The following is a 12,084-nucleotide window of genomic DNA, read 5'->3' on the forward strand; positions in this document are numbered from 1 at the left end:
GAACACCGCCATCTTTTCACGGCGACGTGTACGAAGATGCGGAAGACTGGCTGGACACCTTCGAGCGGATCGCCCGCTACAACGGTTGGAGCGACGACCGTAAGCTCCATAATGTGTATTTTGCGCTCGAGGACTCCGCTAGGACATGGTACGAGAACCACGAGAGCAACCTGTCCACCTGGGAGACATTTCGCCAAAATCTCATAGCTGCATTCCCCAACGCAGACCGCCGGGAGAAAGCTGAAGCTGCGCTTCGCTCCCGTAACCAGCGGACTAACGAAAGCGTCCGCATGTATGTAGAGGACATGACGCGCCTCTTCAAGCGTGCTGACCCATCCATGGCGGAGGAGACGAAGCTTCGCCACCTCATGCGCGGGGTCAAGCAGGGACAGTTCGCCGGTCTTGTGCGCAGTCCACCGCGTACTGTTGCCGAATTCCTCACGGAAGCGACTACCATGGAGACGACGCTCCTGCAACGAGCCCGGCAATACAATCGGAATGTAAGCACGCTTGGGCCCGCTGTTTCTTCGATGCCGCTAGGGAGTGATGTGGCCGTTTTACGGGACCTAATCAGGTCGATCGTCAGGGAGGAATTACAAGCCCTCCAGCTGCCTCCCAGCGCGCCGTCTGTTACATCGCTGTCTGAAGTCGTCCGGGACGAGGTGCGCCTAGTAGCACAGCAGCATCAACTGCCTGAGATCCCAAGACAGACTGAGGTCAGACCAACCTATGCATCTGTCTTCTGCCGGGCCCCAACGCCAGGCTACGACGTGAATACCGCGACTCACGCAGCGCAGCAGTCTGGTCTTTCCCGTGTGCCTGCTCGACCAGCTTATCAGCGGCCACGGAAGTGTGAAGTGTGGCGTGCACCGGACCGGCGGCCCCTTTGCTACCACTGTGGTGAGGCGGGACATCTTTACAGGGCCTGCCCGTACCGCCGAGTGGGTCTGCGTGGTTTCGCGCCCGACGACCCTTGCCCCCGGAATGGCGAACGACCATTCGAAATTGAAGCTCATCTGTCGGCCCGTCAGAGGCCTGGGACATACGGTCGCTACGATCCTAGGTCGTCATCTCCGCTGCGTTACCGTTCTCCAAGCCCTCGCCGAGACGCCGGCTACCCTGAGCGGCGTTCTCCCAGTCCACGCCGGGAAAACTAATTCCAGCGGTCTCCGGAGGCAAGGCCCCGCTGTCGGGAAAACTGAAGATCCTCCGCCGCCGATATACCGATACTCTGATTCCTCACCGGGGCAGGGTAGCGACAGCATCCGACGCGCTACTTCCGATTTGCGTGTGACGATTGACGGAACTGACACCATCGCTTTACTTGATACTGGGGCTGACTATTCCGTGATGAGCCACACCCTTGCCCAGGAGTTGAGCAAAGTTTTTACACCATGGTTGGGCTCTAGCATTCGCACGGCTGGAGGTCACCTCATTAGCCCGGCCGGAAGGTGCACAGCCCGAGTCGGCATCCGCGGTTTCGTCTACGTGGGTGAATTCGTCGTGTTGAGCGAGTGTTCGAGAGATTTAATCCTGGGCCTCGACTTTCTACAGGCAAACGGTGCTGGGATCGATCTACACGAGGCACGAGTCACATTTTCAACGAAGCAAGCCGTGGCGCACAGTAACACAGAAGGCCCAGGAGTCAACGCTCTGCGTATAGTCGAAGACGACGTAATGTTGCCACCATGGTCCAGTCTGCTGGTGTTAGTGAGGAACGACTCGTTTCACGACTACGAAGGTATTGCGGACAGTCACCCTTCGCTGTTGCTCGAGAAGGGTGTGGCTATCGCGCGCGGTCTTGTTGAACTGAATGACGGCTGTGCGACAGTTTTTCTGACGAATTTCACGAACGAAATTCAGCCCCTCGCCAAGGGAACGGCCATCGCCTTCCTCGACGACGTGGATAGGTTGCCGAATCTGTGCCCCGTACAGGTGAATCTTCACGACGATGCCGCACCAAGTAACGCCCTTCAGAAGGTTAAAATCAACCCGGAGTTGTCACCTCATCAGAAGAACCTTCTGTCGTCGCTGCTACTTGATTTTAAAGATTGCTTCGCGGCGAGCTCCAAGGTCGGACGTACGCCGGTAGCCAAGCATCGCATTGTCACCGATTCGGCCACGCCACCAGTTTGTCAGATTCCATACCGCGTTTCGCCTAAAGAGCGCGAAGCTATTAGGACGCAAGTCGATGAAATGCTTGCAGACGACGTTATACAGCCGTCAACAAGTCCGTGGGCGTCGCCGGTGGTCCTGGTGAAAAAGAAAGACAACACGTTGCGATTCTGTGTTGATTACAGGAAACTGAATAATGTTACCAAAAAGGACGTATACCCACTCCCGAGGATCGATGATGCCCTTGACCGACTCCGGGACGCCAGGTTCTTCTCTTCCTTAGATCTGAAAAGCGGATATTGGCAGATCGAGGTGGACGAGCGAGACCGCGAGAAAACGGCTTTCGTGACACCCGACGGTCTGTACGAATTTAAGGTGCTCCCGTTTGGACTTTTCTCCGCTCCGGCCACACTTCAACGCATGATGGACACTGTTTTAGCTGGTTTGAAGTGGCAGACGTGCCTTGTGTACCTGGACGACGTGGTCATCTTTTTGTCTAACTTCGAACAACACTTGCAGCGATTGCGCATTGTCCTTCAAGCTCTTCAGTCTGCACAACTAACGATCAAGCCAGAGAAATGCCATTTCGCCTTCGAGGAGCTCCGTTTTTTAGGACATGTCAGCGCACAAGGTGTTCTTCCAGACCCCGACAAGACTTCCGCCGTCTCCAGTTTCCCACGACAAGAAGGCCCTCCGACGTTTTTTGGGCCTCTGTTCGTATTACCGCCGCTATGTTAAAGATTTTTCTCGCCTAGCTGAGCCATTGACTGCCTTGACTCGAGATGACACACCCTTCGTATGGGGAAGTGCCCAAGACGCAGCCTTCGAGGAACTCCGCTGCCGCCTTCAAAGTCCACCAATACTAGCTCATTTTGACGAGAATGCAGAGACTGATGTCCACACTGACGCCAGCAATGTCGGCCTCGGAGCGATCCCCGTACATTGGCAGGACGGCGCAGAGCGAGTAATCGCCTACGCGAGCCGCACACTTTCTCGATCGGAACGGAACTATTCGACGACCGAAAAAGAGTGCCTTGCCGTCATCTGGGCTCTGAGTAAGTTTCGACCTTACATCTACGGCCGACCGTTTCGTGTTGTCAGCGATCATCACTCGCTATGCTGGCTGGCCAGCATTCAAGACCCTTCTGGCCGGTTGGCCAGATGGAGCCTCCGTTTACAGGAGTACGACGTTACGGTCGTCTATAAATCGGGTCGGCAGCACCAGGACGCGGACTGTTTATCACGAGCGCCCGTGGAACCGGCTACGCAAGACATCCCCGAAGATTGCCCTGTTCTTTGTGCCATTAGCATCTCCCGTATGGCGCAGCTTCAAAGAGCAGATTCTGAGTTGGCGCCACTCGTTAAGTATCTGGAGGGTTTGAATTCTCTGTACCTCGTGTGTTTCGCCGTGGACTACAGACCTTCATTCTGCGGCGTGAAGTCCTCTACAAGCGCAACTTTGACAGCAACAAAGAGACGTTTCTGCTTGTTGTGCCATCCCAGTTACGCTCCGAAATCTTAAGCGCTTGTCGTGATGAACCCTCCGCCGGCCACTTGGGGGTTAGTCGCACACTGGCAAAGATTCGGCTTAAGTATTACTGGCCCAATTTACTCCCATCCGTGCGTAGATACGTAACAACATGCCGGGATTGCCAACGGCGCAAATCTCCTCCTCTGAAGCCAGCCGGCTTTCTGCAGCCCATAGCACCACCAAAGACCCCTTTTTTCAGCAAATTGGCATAGACCTCCTCGGCCCTTTTCCGAAGTCGACCAGAGGCAACCGGTGGATTGCGGTCGCGACAGATTATTTGACCCGATACGCTGAGACCACGTCACTTGCAAACGGTACTGCTGCTGAAGTCGCCGACTTCTTCGTCCACAACATCGTCCTGCGTCATGGCGCTCCTACAGCTATCATTTCTGACCGTGGAGCTGCATTTACGGCCCGCTTCACTCAGGCTGTACTCAAGCTCACGCACACCAGCCATAGACGTACAACAGCCTACCACCCGCAGACAAATGGCTTGGTAGAACGCCTCAACAGGACCTTTACCGACATGCTTTCCATGTATATTGATATCGAGCACAAGACATGGGACGAAATTCTCCCATACGCAACATTCGTGTATAATACCGCGCAGCAAGAGACGACGCAGTTCACTCCGTTCGAATTAGTCTTCGGTCGACAGGTTACCACCCCCCTCGATGCTATGCTACCCGTGGACCCCCCTGACAGTGAGAGTGAACTTGTTGTCGACGTCGCCACCTATGTTCAGCGCGCGGAAGAAGCACGGCAACTGGCCAGACGCCGCATTCACCGTCAGCAGCAGATCGATGCTGACCGCTACAACCTTGGACGCCGTTACGTTACCTACCACCCAGGCGACTATGTGTGGGTTTGGACGCCCGTTCGTCGTCGCGGGCTGTCCGAAAAGTTACTGCGCCGCTACTTCGTCCCTTACCTTGTTGTCCGCCGCCTCAGCGACGTAACGTACGAAGTTGCACCAGCCTCGCCAGCTCGTTCATCGCACAACGGCAAGCGCAGCGACGTTGTGCATGTGGTGCGAATGAAGCCGTACTACGAGCGACCCCCCGAGTGACTTTCCGGCTGCATGTAGTCATATTCCGTGATGTCAGACTCGTGGTGTACCTCTTGAACACTTTTTCTCCCCGCTATTCGGTCTGACGGTAACACCGCATCGGGGCGATGCTCCTGAAGAGGGGGCAGTGGCACGAGGATTGGAAGTAGAAGAAGAAAGAGATCGCAGCCTCTAGAAGTAGACGACGCTGAAGTGTAGGTCCGTTTTCTCTGGTGCCCTCGTTCAGCAGCTGCAGTTCCTTTTCAGTGTAACAACTGTTACAATATTACAAACCGTGCGCGTCGCTTGTGTTAGAAACATTTTTGTTGATGCTCAGATAGTAGTTACGCACTATTTCAAGCTGTTCGCCAGATGGAATTAGTCGGTGGAGCTCTGCATCGGGTGCTCCTCCGCTCCTATTTAGAGACAAGGAACGGCGGGCGAAAGATCGACTTATGGGGAGAAACTAATCGTCCACATTCTCAACCTCTGGGCCGATACAGCACATCCAATTGCTAGTGCAAGATATGGGACGACTTGATGCACGACGCGAAGCAACTTGTTTACATAACGAACATTGTGATGTGCTTCCTATTTTCGCCGTGCCGCTTCACTCCGGAGGCCGCGGCAATCAATGAACACTTAAGTCATATAGCTGCTTTGAATAAGACAAATGCGATCAGAGAGCTGCACAAGTGAATGCACAGCCGTTTACCTCCAGTTCCAAACAGAGTTTACACTCACTCTGCCAAGCTATAAACAAAAAGCTTTGCTTCTCATTTTAGAATATACACTCCTATGTGCGCATTCCGCTTGATCAGAGTGGATTTTGGTGCAGTATTTGCTGTGTTTGCCAGGTTCTGATCGACCTACAGTGGAAAAATTCAAAAAATTTGGGAAATAACATTGCATGAATTTACCGAGATCTTAGCTTCGTAGGACCAGTGTTGAAACGACGCACTTGTTGAAGGTCGTGAAAATGAAAACAGAAAAACCGCACGTCGTGCCTGCCACAGCCCTGAGTCCGGTGCTGCTTCAAACGCTGTGAACGTTGAAGGCGTCTGGAAGCAGCTTTTTGCCTTATTTTGCACGTGAAGTGATGCTCGGGACGCTGCCCGAGTGATCAGCATCTGAAAGTAGCCCCTTGCGTTCAACTTACGATTACAAGCACACGACTATTGTGCATGAACTTATGCTGAGAGCCCAATAGAATGAGAAAAAGTTGCAAGCGTTGCTTGATTCATGCGCTGTTTGCCATCCAACAGAGGAGCAACAATGTGGACTCAGAGACACGAACCAAATGATTAGATTCCAAAGCAGAAATGCAATGGTAGCCGCAAAGCCAATCAGTCGCCGAACTTACCCTGCTCCTTGGCCCCTGCCCGTCGCTTTCGCGCCTGTCTGACTGCTATAACTTGTAGAAACGTATTCCGCTTCCTTTCTTGTGCATTACGGCTCAACGAACAGAGCCACAACTTATCTGCACGCCGTGAATTTTGCCCCAAAACACGCAAGCGCGGCAAACCTAATGCGGACGGCCCCACCTTTTGCCAACACAACAAAAGTCACTGCTGACGCCAGTGCCTCCGCATCTCCTTGATGTCACGTCCTGACGCTTATCTATAGTGAATTGCAGCACGGTGTTTCGGGTGCCACCGTCGTGGTTTTTGTTGGTACCTCGAGTTACGTGGACAGCAGTGCGGAGACATTGGAGCCCTTGAATGATGCCGGTATAATTGAGGCTGCATGCTGTCAGAAGATGCCACAGGGCTCACGTTTGGCGAGCACAGCCGATAGTGATGAGTCCGACTGCGGCGACAACCCACGCTTTCTCTGTGTGTAGTATTTTGTTTGCTTAGGCACTCTACTTGCGCCTCGCACCGCTGCTGCGACCAGAAATGTAGCAGGGCCTCATTGGGCTCCTTCCTTTAGCTGTGTTTCCAAAGACAATAGATTAAGCGAAGCTGCTCCACTGACCTCCCACTTGCCACAAAGGGCGCTGCCACAGGGGAAGCACATGTGGCTTGTACACATAGAACAAGTGAATAAACATACAGACGTGAATGATTGAATAAACCCCTTATAAGGCCCAAGTTAGATGCACGTCTCACATGCATACAAATGTTAAATTTGTACTCAGAATGACTAGAAATCGAATATCACTTTCAAGCAATTTCGACCAACGGTTTTGCAGAAAAAAGGTGGTACACATTTGTACGTATGACTTTGTAGAAATGCCTGAAATGTCGTATATATCCATACCTCAGTCTTGTCAATGGATAAGAAAGCTCGCAATAGAAACAAGAATTATTATGAGGCAGGTGACACATGAAAAAGGCTCAAAAGCTAAACAATTTCCAGTTTTATTTTTCCTGCCAATATGGGTCGCAGTACCATATACTGCAGATTATAAGTCCACCCCCAACTTGTGACTCCCCCTGGGCAAAAAAGGTTGCAGTTTAGCTCAGCTAAGCATGGTTTAACGAAATCGTCCCGACAACGCAGACTGCTCCAGCTGACTCACTCCGTGCATAGCGAGAACTGCAATGCGAACGGCGCGAGAGCGGCGCCGGCTTTTCTTTCCAGCAATCGTCGAGTCAAGTGGGTTAGTCATGTTGCCACAGCTGCCAATGCGGCGGTCAGTGAAGGCACGGCACGCGCGTGCAGCTGCGGCGAGTGATGTGGGATATGTCACGTGGCTGCCACACTTCCACCGCTCCTCTATTTGAAGGTCCAATTGTGGCGCCAATGGCCTTGGCTTTACTAAGCCAGTAAAGCTTTCGCTTTTAAAAAAGTGACTCCGAATATAGGTTGACACTGCCTCACCCTGCAACCTTAGCTCGCCAATAAGTTTATTCAGAACACAGAGTCACGCAAGGAAAGGTTTATATGGTCACGAGACATCTCTTACGACTTGTCACTGCTGGTGAGGACACAGTCGTGGCCATCGCCTTTCCTGCGAATGATTGGTGCTGGCTGTCAGAAGCGGTGCAGAGATTCCGCATGTGAAAAACGCTGCGCAGACAATGTCGACTGGCAGTCCACAGCAGGCACAGTTGACCCACTGTGCCGCTTCGCTCAAAGAAACACGCTTCAGCCGCCCTGTCGGTGTCTTAGTGTTTTCCTGTTGGACGCACCGATGCGGTCAGAGAATGATGACCAGGTCACATTGAGCGTCCGCTACCACTTTTTTCACACGTTTGATGGGTGATTAGCATTGCAACCGGATGTCAGCACCACACAAGGCGAAACCATTCGAGGACAGTTTCGTCATTTAAAAAAAAAAACTCCATCAACCGGCGTGAAAACTTTAGGCGGAATTTTCGTTGGCCGGCATCATTTTCCTCTTGAACAGAAGAAAGGGCAGTGTCTTGTTGTGCCTGTAAAGCCGCGCTTCATGGAGGCATACTTTTTATTCCTTTAGCTTGCGGTCACTGCAGGCCTCCGGCCTACTGGCAGAGCCCTCAGTGAAGCTCCGAGCGCCCCCCACTCGCGTGTCCCCCGCAAGCTGTGGCAAAGACGCAGGAGCCACTGTCTGCTTGACAGCACTGCTGTGATGGCCGAAGGCTCCTGGCTTTGTTAAGCGCACCAAGAAAGCATGCGAGACGCACACAATGAGCACGTGGCGCCGCTTGGTCTTAGGCAGCATTCCTACGGCAGCAGATCCCAATGCTGCGCGTCTGTGGAAATATTCGAACCGCCTCACATTCCGCGATGGGCGTCTTTTTGCTGGCATTCCCTAGGGCGCCGATGCGTCACGGGCCTCCGCCATCTGAAATTTCTGCGACGAGCCAGTGGGTTAGCAGTCCCGCCAATTAGCTTCGAGAGGCGACACGTGGGTGCGACAGCCAGTGATAAGGACGAGAACTCCCATGGGCAGAGGGTTTTCAGAATGTTTTTGTTATGTGTCTATTTTTCTATTTAGCCAAGCCCTGGACTTGAAGTTGGGCCCAACCTTCAGGGGCTGTGGCTACCTTCATTGGTTACAGAAGCTCAGGGCGGGCCTCGAAATATGGCCGCCCTAATTTCCTTGTTTGCGAAAGCTTTCAAAATGCATGTGAAATTATTGGAGAGCAGTCCTGTCTAGTTGAGGTAGACGCTTCGTGGAGTGACACGTAATTCTACAGACCTAGACTTTAACCTCGTGTCGATGAGTAACGTCTTGTCGAGTTTCTCTGTGTGAGATCTTTTAAGTTACAGTTAGTTTGTGTGACTGTGCCTCAACTTGTAACGCAGTTTTCTCTTGTGCATCCTGTAGAAATATTTTCTTTGTCTCCATCATCTGGCATCAATCATCGCCTGCTCCTTCAACACCATCGAATTCACGTTTGGAGGGGTCCTGTGCCCCTCCAAAGAAACGCAAAGAATCATCTTGAATTTACTGTGCCCATCTGCAGTGCAGCACGACATGACCATAAAACAGTTGTGCATGTTACCTGTGGTCAGTAGGCGAACATGTAACCCCCTTCCCCGGACACTGTCCTCTTACTGGGCATGCAACTAGCCCAGCTTTCCGGCTTTATGCAAATCAGAACTGGGTCTGGTCGGCATTCCCGATTTCACGAAGGAGGAACAAATGTTTTGCCCTCACGTCACTCACGTAGCACAGAAACGTGTGCCGTTTCTTTTCGTATGCTTCAAGCAACTTTCGGCATACGGTGGTGCGTCGCCTCAGGCCCAGGCCAATTCGTTCCATGAAACCTGTCACCTATTTCTTGACACCTTAAAACTCGGCCTGTGGGATGCACATCTCCGCCGTGGCAGTGTGTGAATTCACTTCAATGTCGTCGCAGTAAGCACTAACACTCCGTCGTGAACTCAATTTCGAACCACATCCTCAACAGCAGGGTATCATCCGAAATTCAATCCGCTTAAGGAACGACGTGTAGTAGCACATGCAGAGATCTTGCTTCTTTGTTTCCTCCATTCCCTCATGCACATTTCTGACACATCAAACTTCTACCCTGCAGAGGCATTGTTTTCCAACTCGGCATAGAGGAATGCTTGTCGCTGTGGCAATACAAAGCCACGCTATAATGATGCAGAGGTTGAGGTGGCATCTTGGTGTCCGTCGGGTAGAAGTAAGCCACGCGACACAGCTAGTGACTGTCACCTCGGCGAAGTAAAATGTACAAATGGCACAAAGGCATACAAAAACGCAAGAAAACGCCTCCGCGTGCATGTGACTGGTCACATGGTTTGCTGTATTTACTCGCGTAATTTGCGCACCCCTAATTTATTTCCCGGGTTTATTAAAAAAACGCTTTTACGCGCACATTTTGCATTCCCTGCTGCGCCAGACCACCAGCATGCATTCAGGTGTGCGCAAGGCAGGATTGGGAATACTGACACGGCCGCTTCGCCGTGCACTTCGGGAAACCTCCAATGACAACAATCGAACTTACCGAACCACTGGTTGTTCTGCTTGCCAATAGTCAGCTGGCCCCACACGAATGTGCCATTTTATTGCCTATTATCTCCATCTGACTCCGACTGCTGGCTTTGCGCAGTTATTAATGCGAAAGCGTTAAATGGCTCACTTTCAGGGTCACGTCAGCAAAAAAGCGTCTGCAAGAAATGGCGCCATTTGACGTCACGAGCCGGCGAGTCAACTGATGAAGATGATGACATCACATAATTAATGCTAATTACACACACCTAAATAATGTTAATGTATTTAGGTAACACGAAAACTATTAAGTATTATAGTAATGACATATGAGTGTGACATCATAGCAAGTCACGTATGTGGCGATGTAAATCTAATGTCACACGAAGCCCCCACCCACCCCCAATACATGAAAACGTAGATGAAATCCCAGCTATTGCATCACTGGCTGACATAAATATGGTCACAGTTTTGCCGACTACATTAGCATCAAAATTTTGAGCAACTCTTCTTCGCACCAGGTGGCGTCAGAACATTTCCCTTTCCATATAGCTTACACGTTTTAGTCAACTTGGAGGCTAGCTTGCAACAGGGGTTCGGGCCAATGACATATGCACCTTCAGTTGCATGCTTTAAGCTAGGTTTGAGGTGTCCACTGATATGTAGAGATGTGAGAGCTACTGCACCCTGTCCTTTCCTAAAAAACCTTTCCTGTCCACAGAACACAAGCTTTCGCATTCCTCCACGTAAGCCGACTTAAGTGCCCTCAGAATTTTTACTTTAAACTACGAATTTTCACAAATTCCTGTTTTTTGAGCAAACTCAATTTCGCATGGCCTCTGAAATTTACATTTATTACGTAATTATGCAAGCACCGGGCAAGACATCCACGGCTCGGTCGACACTACTTTTGACCTCGCACATGTGTCAACTTAATGCGTCCGTGTACAGGTAGACTCCAATAATAATTCTGCCCCCTATCTTAGGAGGGTCACTGTTCGAAAAAGTGTCGGCTTATATAATCGGCAATATACTGTAAAGCCTCGGACTTCAATGGAGTGAAAAATAACGTTCAAATTATCAGAATGTCAAATCGCATCCAAATGTCGTTCGCATGAAAATAAAATTTAACTGGTGAAAACCACGGCAATGGTCATCTTTTAATACGACAACTGCTTGACAGCTGCAATTATTCGCCCTTCAGTCCAATGCTTTACTTCATGCATGCTATAGGGAGTGCCGGAACCAGAACTGCTTCATAATGGGAAGGCTGTCTGCAGCTTCTTTCAGGGTGCGACGCGGTAGCGCTGGAGCTCCTTTGCATGTGGCACCACATGAGAGGGGGCTCCAGTGCACCAACTGCAAACCACACGTGTCAAGCGCGGAGTCTCGGTCCACTGGAAGAACGAAAACACCTCGCGACGAGTGGCCGCAAGGGAAGCGCCACTGGCACCGGAGTGGAAAGAATTCTTCGAAAAACAAACAAAAGAAAAAAGATCACCAACACTGCTGTCATTCTAAACGGTGAGCTTGACTGGCTTATTAATATGCGCGACTGATAGCCATCGTCGCCGCAAGCTGGCAGCAAAGATACAGAACTGAAACTGCGCCACCGGACTCCCTTTCGGCCTATTGCTGGGAGGCACACAGATCGTCAACACGCCCACCATCATGCACATATCAGAGGGGCACGGGTAACAATGTCTTATGCAGTGCAGGCCCGAAAACGAATATTTTGACGGTCGTTTGTCCAGCAGATCACTCCTAAAGCCCACAGAATTAGAATTAGAGCCCCGCAGATCGTACACTTTCGGAGCCCGTCTGAATTAACCGATGCCAGCCTCGGGCATCGAAATTAACAAGCCTCTGACACCATAGGCTTACATGGGCGTTTGGCGCGAATCCGGCCGCAGTCAGATTCAATCGAATTTCCTAATTAAGAGTGGTCCAACTAGCAAGGCCTTACTGGAAAAAAATAACACTAGCAGGCCTATCTACGGG

The 12,084-nt window shown here is 51.3% G+C and overlaps 1 protein-coding gene across 1 annotated transcript in view; it reads right to left on the reverse strand.

Annotated features, from left to right (window-relative positions):
- Positions 1–12,084, reverse strand: part of LOC144132312 (uncharacterized) — a 41,380-nt gene that overhangs the window by 10,652 nt on the left and 18,644 nt on the right. The window lies entirely within an intron of this gene.

Source organism: Amblyomma americanum, chromosome 1 (assembly GCF_052857255.1).
Source record: "Amblyomma americanum isolate KBUSLIRL-KWMA chromosome 1, ASM5285725v1, whole genome shotgun sequence".
Taxonomy (NCBI): Eukaryota; Metazoa; Arthropoda; class Arachnida; order Ixodida; family Ixodidae; genus Amblyomma; species Amblyomma americanum.